The 12,284-nt window shown below is 34.9% G+C and overlaps 2 non-coding genes and 1 pseudogene across 2 annotated transcripts; all 3 read left to right on the top strand.

Annotated features, from left to right (window-relative positions):
• Positions 1-1,078: 1,078 nt before the first annotated feature.
• On the top strand, positions 1,079-1,162 carry TRNAY-GUA (transfer RNA tyrosine (anticodon GUA)). The gene has a single exon. It is a non-coding gene; the product is annotated as a tRNA-Tyr (tRNA).
• Positions 1,163-1,655: 493 nt separating this feature from the next.
• Positions 1,656-1,729, top strand: TRNAD-GUC (transfer RNA aspartic acid (anticodon GUC)). Its single transcript has one exon. It is a non-coding gene; the product is annotated as a tRNA-Asp (tRNA).
• A 4,326-nt stretch (positions 1,730-6,055) lies between these two features.
• LOC128288561 (DNA-directed RNA polymerase subunit beta-like) lies at positions 6,056-9,761 on the top strand (annotated as a pseudogene).
• Positions 9,762-12,284: the final 2,523 nt, after the last annotated feature.

The following is a 12,284-nucleotide window of genomic DNA, read 5'->3' on the forward strand; positions in this document are numbered from 1 at the left end:
TACCAATAAAAACAACATCCTAGTATTCAATATGAATACTACCATTTCATAGGAGTTTATGAAAAAAAAAATCAAAAGCCGAACTTATCAGTTTGACCGTATTTACTCTACCACTGAGTTAAAAGGGCGGTTCGATTCAATTACTGAATGAATTAGTAGACGGATAAGATCTATTTATATATATAGTATATGCAGTAGACTCATAGTGGCTAGTAGCTCTCAGGAATGAAATTCTAATTTACTTAACGTGTAGAGGGTAAAATGGTTTTATTGGTATTGGGTTTGATAAATATCAATGCAATGAATTGTTTCAAGGCCAATCATAATTGGCTTATCAGAACAGAACGAAATTCATTTATTTGATTAATACAGGTACCTTAGCAATTCGACATAGATCCAATCTATTTTATCGAAACATGTGATGAAGGGATTTGCTTTGTCCACCGACAATTTTAGTTTTAGAAAAAAAACACACACACATAATTTTCGATAACTTCTTGCTGCCTCTTCCAAAAATTCCCGATTACTTTTTGTTAATTTACCGGCTTAGTGTGAGATAAAACATGCCTGTCTCGTCGTAATAATGAGTGAATCAATGAATGAAAGTGGAAAAATGAAGGTTAACTCCTTTTTATGTTTATAAACCAATCACTGATCTTATACTTTGTATTATTAATATAATCTAGTTTCTTTTTATAATATCTATTTATTTCTATTTTTATAATATCTATTTATTTCTAATAAATATTTATATAATAGATTGAATTTATCTAATTTATTTCTATATCGAATAGAGTGGCGATGAATGATTTACTGAGTATAAATCGTGAATCTAAAATGGAAAATCATAAAAGATGGAAAAAGCTCTCGCTCTAGTCATTCCATTATATTGACAATTTCAAAAACTGCTCATACTATGAGCATAGTATAGTCGCAGTCAGGCAAGTATGCCCCCATCGTCTAGCGGTTCAGGACACCTCTCTTTCAAGGAGGCAGCAGAGATTCGACTTCCCCTGGGGTAGGGTACTACGAGGAAGTTGATCATGGATTATCAATAAACCTAGAATTGATTCTTCCTGGGTCGATGCCCGAGCGGTTAATGGGGACGGACTGTAAATTCGTTGGCAATATGTCTACGCTGGTTCAAATCCAGCTCGGCCCAATAATTCGCTGATCCGCCATAACCTAAAATGCCCATTTTTTGTATTTTGTTTTCCAGAAAACAAAAAATTAGGGAAGAATAAAAAAAGTCCAATTTTGTGATATATCCATCCCTACCGCTATTTGTTTTTTATTTTGTTCTATTTATTTAGTTGTTCCCATAAATTATGACCTTGATAACGCTCTAGATTCATATCAGGATCATTAAATAGAAAGTTTAATGAAAAGAAAAAGAGTAAAGTAAACAAAAAAGAAGACTCTTTTTTGTTTTCATTTTCAAATTGATTATTGATCGATTTATTTGGCAATAACGAAAGGATTCCTAGTAACTAGTAATCCGCGTCGCTCTCCTCAAAGTGCATACCGTATGGATATCAATATATTACTCGCGCCTTTGTTTGTTACAACCCGGCTTCGAATCTAAAATCTAAATAGAAAATGGCTTGAATGAAATCATAAGACTATCTCTGTTGTACACTTTTCTTTATTTCCCTGGGATTGTAGTTCAATTGGTCAGAGCACCGCCCTGTCAAGGCGGAAGCTGCGGGTTCGAGCCCCGTCAGTCCCGACGGATAAAATTTTTAAAACATCAATAGATCCCTCCGTTTTCTGTCAAGGGATACAAATGACAGAATTTCATTCCCAACGATATCTTTATCTTTTTTTTATTTTCCTTTCTCTTTTTTTTTTGTTGGGTTTATTTGGAAACTATTTGTAAACGGTGAAAGTGGAAAAGCAGTCAGATGATACATCATCAGATGATTGTACAAGGAAGGCGGTAGATTATCGAAAGAAAGGTGGAAAAGAATATATATAATAAAGGAATTCTTTTGATTGGACCAGGCATCACTTTTGTATTCGGTGTGGATAAAGATCTTCCTATGTTATACTATTCAATTCTCGACGGTGAATCGATTTGATAGCCTAGATATTGTTATTCATGATATTGATCCGATTCGATGTCATTGAAATGTAAGTCATTGCATTGAATTTACAAGCGACAAATTTATCATCTCTATAGGATTAAATCCGAGTTATTGCGATAAAAAAAACAATGAAATTATGAAGTAAATATTCTCGCATTTATTGCTACAGCGCTGTTCATTCTAGTTCCTACCGCTTTTTACTTATAATATACGTAAAACTGTCAGTCAAAGTGATTAATTTGAATGAAACTTGACTTTTATCAAGGAGTTAAGAAAAAAGGATTCAAATCTCACGTCTTAAATAAAATGAATGGACTAGAATCAGCAGTATCCTATAAAACTCGATAGTATGGTAGAAAAAAATATGAATCTTTCTACCATACTATCTATATCTATTATTGTAAATGAAAGATACAAGCTTAATATAGATGAATCCACAATATGTATCTTCATACATGTCGATATCAATTAAAGATATGTACTGTACATAGTATCTCAATTTTATTTCTTCGCTTGATCTATTTTATTTGTGTTGATTTCAATTAATCTGAAATAATTGAAAGGCAAGTCTTACGATTTTATAATTCTTTCATTTCATGGATTTGATTTTTTTGGTGGATACCGAGATTCCTATTAAAATAATCAGAAATGAAGGAAAAATGGAATGGAATAGGCATATATTAATTAAATTAATAAAAAAAAAAAGAAAACCAAGTAATCTTTTTTGAACATTCCAAAGTAATTCGTTGAGCAACTGACAGATGATCCAAAGAGTTCTATGGTAACTTTTCTTCGTATTTCGTTTCGAAAAAAGGGTATACCCTGCCGATTTTGAATTTAACTTCTTTGATCCATGATATGAAATGAGTCAATAAAGCATTTCATAAATGAAATTCAAATAAAACAGGGGGTAAGTGTCTAATATGTGACTACACTAAGGCAAGATCTTATTAAAATGAAATTAAATAAAAAAGACTTTTTCTCTTTGAACAGTAAAGAGGGGGAAATAAAAACAAGCAAATACAGAAAACAAAGGGGGTTCCTTGTCCCTCATTGTCCGTTCATAACTCTGGTAAGAGCTGGTTCATCAAAATAGAAAATTTAGGAAGAATTCTTTTTTTTTATTGCCTATCATCCGGATCCCTTTTACTTTCGAAATACGAACATGGGGATTATTGAAATGTTTATTTGATTTTGATTGAAAGGTGTTATTCATAGAATACATTACTCCACTAGAATCCAAAATTTCGAAATGAAGACTAATAAAATAGTTAAAATAAAAAGGCTTTGCAAAACGATCTAGAAAACAATTGATACGGTTTGATTCCTCAACCCCAATTAGGAGTACCCTAGAGCCCTTCTTCCCCATACTACGAGTGAAAGGGAAAATGTAAAGACTACCATTAAAGCAGCCCAAGCAAGACTTACTATATCCATGTGTATTATGTCCCTATCTCTATGAATATGAAACAAATATGAAGAATTCAATTTTTCCATTATTGTTCACTAATAATAGTGTAATTACTGGCGCAGAGTCAAAAGAAAAGGGGTGTGACACGCCACCGTTGATGAATCACTTCGATAAATCCGCTTATAACAAGCTCTTATATGATTTCGAGTAAAATCGAGAACCATTAAGCACAAGCAAAATGCGCAGTAACACTTTTGGAAGTATCAAAAAATGTTACTCACATGTATCAATAATAAGACTTATTCTTTCTTTTGGTGTCCCTCATTAAGTAAAAGCCAATTATCTATCAATCTAATATTAATTGGATGCCTGAACACTCAGAGACTTTCATCCGTCTGTATACAAGTATCTTATTATTATGAAGCTATGCGACTAGAAATTGATCCCTATGATCGAAGTTATATACTATATAACATAGGCCTTATCCACACAAGTAATGGAGAGCATACAAAAGCTTTAGAATATTATTTTCGAGCACTAGAACGAAACCCGTTCTTACCACAAGCTTTTAATAATATGGCTGTGATCTGTCATTACGTGCGACTATCTCACTATAGAAATAAAAAAGAAGAAAGAGCAAATACGCTAGTAAATAAATACGCTAGTAAATAAACACGCTAGTAAATAAAATACTAGAAAAAAATAGGCTTTCTACATATTGCATCGTCCAAAAACGATTTTTATCAGCTGTAACAAAAAGAAACTTCATAGAAGTCGAAATATGAAGAATATATATGCCTAGATACTTTATTCTATGGATAAAGATCTAATTGATAGAGGAAGCACCGTAAAGATCAATTAGCGAGGTTTTGAGCCGATACAATAAATAAGAACTGCTTATTTATGTCATGATATGAGATAAAAATTAGGAATCGACTTATGTAATGAGGCCGATCCCTAAGTTATTGAGCAGCGGTGTAGCATCAGATCCCAAAGACAGTAAGTCTTTTTTATGAGGAAGAAGTCTTTTTCAAGGATTCTATATAAATTTCTATATGATATGAAACCGAGATAGTTACCTTTCAGAAAAATCTAACGGACGACAGCCCCGAAATGCCTATGCTTTATTCTGAAGGTGGGAGAAAAGATAAAACTTATTATTTAATCCAAATTAGAGTTTGAAACTCATGTAATTAACCCTTTTGGTTAACCCGAGACAAATCAATAGATCTATGAAATCTCATTCAATTGGATATATGGTAGGGTAAAAAATGGGATACCAAAAGAATTGACTGCCGAGCCGTATGAGGTGAGAAACTCTCAAGTACAGTTCTAAGGAAGGAATTGAACCGCCTATTTCGACCGGGAGAACAGGCCATTCGACAGGATTCTGAAATAGCGGAGGCTTGGTTCGATCAAGCCGCTGAGTATTGGAAACAGGCTATAGCGCTTACTCCTGGTAATTATATTGAAGCGCAGAATTGGTTAAAGATCACGCGGCGTTTCGAATAAGAACAAGAGCTCTCTGTTTATTTATTATTATTTTAGTTTAGGATTCGAAATTCGAATTAGAAATTAGAAATTCTATTTAATTCTATTTCTATTTAATTTCTATTAAATCCATTTATTTAATATTTAATTTAATTAAATAAATTACGGTACTATTTAAATTATTAAATTCGATTTTCTAGTCAATTAGATCGGATCCATACCTTCAATTGGTTATAGTATCTCAAGACACACAATATCTAAAACTTTCCCTTTCTTTTCTATTGAAAAGAAAATGTGGATTCTCAGTTACAAAAGTAAAAATTCAGGACAAATAAATTGGAACCATTAACTATTGACTGCAAATTTATGGACGATTCTTCTTCACTTGTCTTTTCTAATGGTATAAGAAAATAAAACTGGATACATAACTAAATTGATTTTTTTCAATAAAAAAACTTTCTTAATTTCAAGTATATTATAATAATATAACAGCAATTATCAGTCTATATAAACCCCAGAGCATAAGTTGTTACACAGTTATAGTTATCTACAGGATTTTTTATCTATCTAGATATGATGTCCATAGGGAATCAGCAAGAAATTAATGTTTCAATTTTCATTGAATAGATTAAAATAAAAGAAAAAATAGAATTTTGATAGAGTACGCCATGTCTTGTCTCCATTAGAGCGTTATAATGGAATAAAGAAAGAGCTATAAATAGAAACGCTATATCTGCACCTGTTTAATAAATAGAAGCCCTTTTCATACGCATTTCAATCATATTCTAAATATTCTACTAAAAATAAAAACTAAAAAATGGGTAAAAACATCTATCTTCTCTGCGAATCGTTTTTGAACAATGGAGTCCATGAAAAAATTAAGCGCTAGAAAAATCAACTCTCCCTATATATATATTTTATGATTATTTTGTCTTTATCTCAACGAACAGATCAAATCAGAATTCCTTTTCATTTTTCTGGTATTCAATCGGATTGGAATATGTAATATCATAATAATGGTAGAAATTGAATTATTTTTTTATATTCTATACAAAACAAAACTCCATGCGGCTAAATGGCATTTATCAATTCTTTTCTGTATCTGTTTGTTATAAATATAAATTAAAATTTGAGTATAATTTTTCTTCTTCCGTTCATACGCATTTCATATTTCATACATTCCACATATATTATATGGTATATGGAGTTAGATAAAATTTCATGTGATTCAGTAAACAGAATAGAAATTCAATTCCATCATTATTAGATCGATTCGTAGGATTCGATGAAGAATGAAAAAAGAATGGGATTTTTTTGAGAAATGGGAAATTCAAAATGCTCGGGGATGAAAATGGAAATGTCTACAATACCTGGGTTGAATCAGATACAATTTGAAGGATTTTGTGGGTTCATGGATCAGGGCTTAACAGAAGAACTTTATAAGTTTCCAAAATTGAAGATACAGAGCAAAAATTGAATTTCAATTATTTGTGGAAACATATCAATTGGTGGAACCGTTGATAAAAGAAAGGGATGCTGTATATGAATCACTCACATATTCTTCTGAATTATATGTATCCGCAGGATTAATTTGGAAAACCAGTAAGGATATGCAAGAACAAACAATTTTTATTGGAAACATTCCTTTAATGAACTCCCTCGGAACTTCTATAGTAAATGGAATATACAGAATTGTGATCAATCAAATATTGCAAAGCCCCGGTATCTATTATCGATCAGAATTGGATCATAACGGAATTTCGGTCTATACTGGTACCATAATATCAGATTGGGGAGGGAGGTTAGAATTAGAGATTGATAGAAAAGCAAGGATATGGGCTCGTGTAAGTAGGAAACAGAAAATATCTATTCTAGTTCTATCATCAGCTATGGGTTCGAATCTAAGAGAAATTCTAGAGAATGTTTGCTACCCTGAGATTTTCTTGTCTTTCCTGACCGATAAGGAAAAAAAAAAAATTGGGTCAAAAGAAAATGCCATTTTGGAGTTTTATCAACAATTTCTTGTGTAGGCGGGGATCCGGTATTTTCTGAATCCTTGTGTAAGGAATTACAAAGAAATTCTTTCAGCAAAGATGTGAATTAGGAAGGATTGGTCGACGAAATATGAACCAGAGATTGAATCTTAATATACCTCAGAACAATACATTTTTGTTACCGCGAGATATATTGGCAGCTGCGGATCGTTTGATTGGAATGAAATTTGGAATGGGTACACTTGACGATATGAATCATTTGAAAAATAAGCGTATTCGTTCTGTAGCGGATCTCTTACAAGATCAATTCGGATTGGCTCTGGTTCGTTTAGAAAATGTAGTTAGAGGAACTATATGCGGAGCAATTAGGCATAAATTGATACCGACTCCTCAGAATTTGGTAACTTCGACTCCATTAACAACCACTTATGAATCCTTTTTCGGATTACACCCATTGTCTCAAGTTTTGGATCGAACAAATCCATTGACACAAATAGTGCATGGGAGAAAATTGAGTTATTTGGGCCCCGGAGGATTGACCGGGCGAACTGCTAATTTTCGGATACGAGATATCCATCCTAGTCACTATGGACGCATTTGCCCAATTGACACGTCTGAAGGGATCAATGTTGGACTTATCGGATCCTTAGCAATTCATGCCAGGATTGGTCATTGGGGGTCTCTAGAAAGTCCATTTTATAAAATCTTTGAGAGATCAAAAAAAGCACAGATGCTTTATTTATCCCCAAGTCGAGATGAATATTATATGGTAGCGGCAGGAAATTCTTTGGCCTTGAATCAGGGTATTCAGGAAGAACAGGTTGTTCCGGCTCGATACCGCCAAGAATTCCTGACTATTGCATGGGAACAAGTTCATCTTCGAAGTATTTTTCCTTTTCAATATTTTTCTATTGGAGCTTCCCTCATTCCTTTTATCGAGCATAATGACGCGAATCGGGCTTTAATGAGTTCTAATATGCAACGCCAAGCAGTTCCGCTTTCTCGTTCCGAGAAGTGCATTGTTGGAACTGGGTTGGAACATAAGTGGCTCTAGATTCAGGAGTTCCCGCTATAGCCGATCACGAGGAAAGATCATTTCCACCGATACTGACAAGATTATTTTATCGGGCAATGGAGATGCTCTAGGCATTCCATTAGTTATGTATCAACGTTCCAACAAAAATACTTGTATGCATCAAACTGCCCGGGTTCGGCGGGGTAAATGCATTAAAAAGGGGCAAATTTTAGCGGACGGTGCCGCTACGGTTGATAGCGAACTCGCTTTGGGCAAAACGTACTAGTAGCTTATATGCCATGGGAAGGTTACAATTTTGAGGATGCGGTACTCATTAGCGAGCGTCTAGTATATGAAGATATTTATACTTCTTTTCACATACGAAATATGAAATTCAGACTCATGTGACAAGCCAAGGTCCTGAAAGAATCACTAACGAAATACCGCACCTAGAAGCCCATTTACTCCACCAATTTAGACAAAAATGGAATTGTGATGCTGGGATCTTGGGTGGAGACAGGCGATATTTTAGTAGGTAAATTAACGCCTCAGGTGGCGAAAAGAATCATCGTATGCTCCAGAAGATAGATTATTACAGGCCATACTTGGGATTCAGGTATCCACTTCAAAGGAAACCTGTCTAAAATTACCTATAGGTGGGAGGGTCGAGTCATCGATGTGAGATGGGTCCAGAAAAAGGGGTTCTAGTTATAATCCGGAAACGATTCGTGTCTATATTTCACAGAAAACGAAATCAAAGTAGGCGATAAAGTAGCCGGAAGGCATGGAAATAAAGGGATCATTTCAAAAAATTTTACCTAGACAGGATATGCCTTATTTGCAAGACGGAAGACCTGTTGATATGGTCTTCAACCCATTAGGAGTACCTTCACGAATGAATGTAGGACAGCTATTTGAATGCTCGCTTGGGTTGCAGGGGAGTCTACTAGATAGACATTATCGAATAGCACCATTTGATGAGAGATATGAACAAGAGGCTTCGAGAAAACTAGTGTTTTCCGAATTATATCAAACCAGTAAGCAAACAGCGAATCCATGGGTATTTGAACGAATATCCAGGAAAAAGCCGAATATTTGATGGAAGAACAGGAGGCCCTTTGAGCAACCTGTTATAATAGGAAAACCTTATATCTTGAAATTAATTCATCAAGTTGATGATAAAATACATGGGCGTTCAGTGGACATTATGCACTTGTTACACAACAACCACTTAGAGGAAGGTCCAAGCAAGGAGGACAACAGGTAGGAGAAATGGAGGTTTGGGCTCTAGAGGATTTGGTGTTGCTCATATTTTACAAGAAATGCTTACTTATAAATCTGATCATATTAGAGCTCGCAAAGAAGTACTTGGGACTACGATCATTGGAGGAACAATACCTAAACCCGAAGATGCTCCAGAATCTTTTCGATTGCTCGTCAAAATTACGATCTTTGGCTCTGGAACTGAATCATTTCCTTGTATCTGAGAAGAACTTCCAGATTAATAGGAAGGAAGCTTAATCGGAATGAATCAAATTTTTCTTCTATGATCGACCGATATAAACATCAACAACTCCGAATTGGATCAGTTTCTCCCCAACAAATAAGTGCTTGGGCCAAGAAAATCCTACCTAATGGAGAAACCGTTGGAGAGGTGACAAAACCCTATACTTTTCATTACAAAACCAATAAACCGGAAAAGGATGGATTATTTTGTGAAAGAATTTTTGGACCTATAAAAAGTGGAATTTGCGCTTGTGGAAATTATCAGTAATTGGAAATCAAAGGAGGGCCCTAAATTTTGTGAACAATGCGGAGTTGAATTTGTTGATTCTCGGATACGAAGATATCAAATGGGATACATAAAGGCTGGCATGTCCAGTAACTCATGTATGGTATTTGAAACGTCTTCCTAGTTATATCGCCAATCTTTTAGACAAACCTCTTAAAAATTAGAGGTCTAGTATACTGCGATGTGTGATTTGATCGAAATTATTATTTTACAGATTAGGAATGAGAAACTGTCATCCCATTCAATCGAATTGGGATGCCCTGGATCTGACATGTCTCTTGGGAAGAGTAACATGAAGCTCAGAATTATGGGCGTATTCAATACTCCCAAATAAAAAGGGAATTGGTCTATGGTCGAGTCAGTAAAATAAATAACTAGGAATTTTGAGTTGTACCTCGTGAAAAAAGACTTCTTTTTGTGGAATTAACCGTTCTCATTTCTTTTAGTTCTTTTAGAAAGAAATGAAATTATGTTCAAGGAAACAAATATGTCATGGTTGCAGGAGTCTATACATCGCATATAGGCTTAGGCTTTAAGTTAAGGGCATCGTGGTATAATCGTCGAGGTACCGCAGGACCTAAGAGATCGAATGGAAGGGTACATAGACAAGTAAATCCTTATGACACTCCTTTAATTTAAGAGGATTCAGCATTCGAGAAGTAGACTACTCAAAATTTCACATTTCATTTATGTCCTAATTTTGAATTGAATAAAAATTAAGAAAATCTAAATCAATAAAGAAGAATCAATCAATGAAATGTTTCTTGGAACTTGAGTAAAAAGTAGACCTTTTTGGGGGGTTCTAGAATTTGAAAGCGAGAACTCCTTTACTTTATCTTTATTTGGTGTAACTACTTGAGCCGGATGAGAGGAAACTCTCATGTCCGATTTTGAGGGGATCCCGCAGAATCCCTATCCTAATTTTTTCTTTGCTAGGCCCATCGCTAAAAAACCTACTTTCTTACGATTACGAGGTTCATTCGAATATGAAATTCAATCCTGGAAATACAGTATCCACTTTTTTACTACCCAAGGTTTCGATACATTTCGAAGTCGCGAAATTTCTACCGGAGCAGGTGCTATTCGAGAACAATTAGCCGATCTAGATTTGCGAATTCTTATCGATTATTCGGTGGTAGAATGGAAAGAATTAGAGAAGAAGGCCTCACGGGTAATGAATGGGAAGATCGAAAAATTGGAAGAAGAAAGGATTTTTTGGTTAGACGCATGGAATTGGCTAAGCATTTTATTCGAACAAATATAGAACCAGAATGGATGGTTTTATGTCTATTACCGGTTCTTCCTCCCGAGTTGAGACCGATCATTCAGATAGATGGGGGTAAACTAATGAGTTCGGATATTAATGAACTCTATAGAAGAGTTATCTATCGAAATAATACTCTTACCGATCTATTAACAACAAGTAGATCTACGCCAGAGAATTAGTAATGTGTCAGGAAAAATTGGTACAAAAGCCGTGGATACACTTCTTGATAATGGAATCCGCGGACAACCAATGAGGACGGTCATAATAAGGTTTACAAGTCGTTTTCAGATGTAATTGAAGGCAAAGAGGAAGATTTCGCGAGACTTTGCTTGGCAAACAGAGTCGATTATTCAGGACGTTCTGTCATTGTTGTTGGCCCTCACTTTCATTACATCGCTGTGGATTGCCTCATGAAATAGCAATAGAGCTTTTCCAGACATTTGTAATTCGCGGTCTAATTAGACAACATCTTGCTCCGAACATAGGAGTTGCTAGAGAGTAAAATTCGGGAAAAAGGGCCGATTGTATGGGAAATACTGCAAGAAGTTATGCGGGGACATCCTGTATTGCTGAATAGAGCGCCTACTCTGCATAGATTAGGTATACAGGCATTCCAACCTATTTTAGTGGAAGGACGCGCTATTTGTTTACATCCATTAGTTTGTAAAGGGATTCAATGCAGACTTTGATGGGGATCAAATGGCAGTTCATGTACCTTTATCTTTAGAGGCGCAAGCGAGGCTCGTTTACTTATGTTTTCTCATATGAATCTCTTGTCTCCAGCTATTGGGATCCATTTCCGTACCTACTCAAGATATGCTTATTGGGCTCTATGTATTAACGAGTGGGAATCGTCGAGGTATTTGTGCGAATAGGTATAATCCATGGAATCGAAAAAGCTATCAAAATGAAAAAATTGACGATAATAACTATAAGTCTACAAGGGAGCCTTTTTTTGTAATTCCTATGATGCGATTGGAGCTTATAGGCAGAAAAGAATCAATTTAGATAGTCCTTTGTGGCTCCGGTGGCGACTAGAGCAATGCGTTATTGCTTCAAGAAGCTCCCATCGAAGTTCACTATGAATCTTCGGGTACCTATCATGAGATTTATGGACATTATCTAATAGTAGAAGTTTAAAAAAAAATTCTTTGTATATACATTCGAACCACTGTTGGTCATATTTCTCTTTACCGAGAAATCGAAGAAGCTATACAAGGGTTTTTC

Source organism: Gossypium arboreum, unplaced genomic scaffold (assembly GCF_025698485.1).
Source record: "Gossypium arboreum isolate Shixiya-1 unplaced genomic scaffold, ASM2569848v2 Contig00232, whole genome shotgun sequence".
NCBI lineage: Eukaryota > Viridiplantae > Streptophyta > Magnoliopsida > Malvales > Malvaceae > Gossypium > Gossypium arboreum.